Below are 2,441 nucleotides of genomic sequence, written 5' to 3' on the forward strand. Positions count from 1 at the left end.
GTTAGGTTTCAATGATACCATAAAAACTATTAAAAAAGGTATCGTACAAAATGGTGTTTCTATAGTGGATATAAACAGAGGATTGAACTATATTCAGATTTCTTCTAATATTGTAAATTCAAGTTATAATTATAACCCTGAAGGAAAAAAAAGTAATATAGCTTTAACTTTACCAGTAACAATTCAGTCATTATTTGGTACTGTATACGAATACAACGATATTGAATCTAAAGTTACAATTATAAAAGGAGCTTTTAACGAGCTTAATATTTAATATATTAGATCAAGATGGTAACCTGTTAATGTAGGTAGTATTCTACTTGAATGTTATCTTGAGTAAGTTAAATGGATGAAGACATTAAAATTGAGCAAAGTTTAAGAGATATTTATTATAATCCAAAACAGGATATCAATCAGCAGAACGGCTGTATCAGAAAGCATTAGAAGAAGGTATAGATGTTAGTAGAAAACAGGTTAAAAGAATGGTTAATATCTCAAGATACATACACTAGATATAAACCTATTATTAGGAACATAAATTCAGACAAACAAGGGTAAACTATCTTGGTGAACAAATACAAATGGATTTAGTTGATATGGGTTCTTATAAGTATAAAAACAATGGTTATTATTGGATATTAACAGCTGTTGAAATATTAAGTAGATATGCATTTGCTATCCCTGTTGATAGGAAAGACACAAATAATATGACAAAAGCTGTTGCAAAACTATTAAGTCAATTTAAAGATAGATTTAATAATTACCCATTACTAACTCAATTTGATGATGGTAAAGAATTTTATAATGTAGGTGTCAAATCATTATTAGAGAAACATGGAATTAAGTACTTCTCTACTAAAAATGATAAAAAAAGCTGCAATTGTCGAACGATTTAACAGAACGCTTAAAACATCTATGTGGAAATATTTTTACAGTAAAGGAACATATAAATGGGTTGATATATTGGATGATTTAGTATATAATTATAACAATACAAAACACAGTACAATTTTGATGAAGCCTAAAGATGTTAATAAAAATAATGAAGATGAAGTATGGAATACATTATACGGTCATGAAGTTGCTTATTTACCATTACCTAAGATTAAAATTGGTGATATGGTTAGAATATCAAAAGTATAAATCTATATTTACGAAAGGTTATGAAGCAAATTTTACAGAAGAGTTGTTTAAAGTGACTAAAGTTATTAGAGGAGACCCTAATTTATATGAATAGAAGATTTAGAAGAGCCTATAATTGGTAAATTTTATGAAGAGGAACTGTCAGTTGTGAATAAGAAGATGATGTTTATAGAGTTGAAAAGATATTAAAACGTAAGAAGGTTAAAGGTAGAAAGATGGTTTTAGTTAAATGGCTAGGTTATGATAATAAACATAACAGTTGGATTCCTGAAAGTGAAATACAAAATATAGAGTAATCTATATAATGGCAGAAGGAGGTTTTGATTATATTGAATTAGAAGATAATAAGCAAGAAGATAATAACGATGATAATGAAAATATTGATGAAACATCATTTACTGATGATAAGCAAGATGATAATGAAGATTGGCAAGATTTTCAATTTACTAACAATAATGATGGTGTAACAATAAGAAAAAAGACAAATAAAAATGATACTCTTCCTGATGTTCCTACTTCAACTCCTAATTATACAAATATTAATAGACTTGAAAATGAAGTTTATTTTACTGTTGAACAGTTTATTACAAAAAATTATAATATAGTGTTTAGATTTAATCACCTAAAAGGTATGGCAGCTTCTGAAGGTTTAAATTTTAGATTAAATTTAGGTAAAACTGATTCAACAAATAATATTACATACAAACCATTAAATAAAAACAATGAGCGAGGTGCTGAAATAATTGTTTTAAAACGTAATAGTAATGGTAAATTACAATACAATAAATCAGAAAGTGCTAAAAAAGCTGTTAAACAATTTAAAGAAGAAATTACAAAAATTATTAATTTGCAAAATGAATTTATAAAAACTGAAGAGAGTATGCCTATGGTTGATTTAAAATAATCAATATACAGAAATTTCAATCAAATAACTAATCGAAACTTAGAGAACATATAGGTGTGATGACTCTCTGGAACTATTGATAAAAGAACACGCCACAATTCATAGAAGCACAAATAAATCACTTTTCTGAAGAGCTAAACAAAACTATAGCTAGAATAGATGAAATAGAAAATAAAAATGGGTATTGACAATGTATTTATGAATTGAAAACTAATTTACTATTTGAAAAGAGCTGCTGAATTACAAACTATAATTAGAGAACAAAAGAGCAATTAGAAAAAAGAGGGATGTACAAAGAGATAAAAACAAGAAGAAGACATTATGATTACAACGATTTAAAGAATGGGTTAAGGAAAATATATACCAGGATTATCAACTTTAGCTATATCTGTAG

Source organism: Xenia sp. Carnegie-2017, unplaced genomic scaffold (assembly GCF_021976095.1).
Source record: "Xenia sp. Carnegie-2017 unplaced genomic scaffold, XeniaSp_v1 HiC_scaffold_22, whole genome shotgun sequence".
NCBI lineage: Eukaryota > Metazoa > Cnidaria > Anthozoa > Malacalcyonacea > Xeniidae > Xenia > Xenia sp. Carnegie-2017.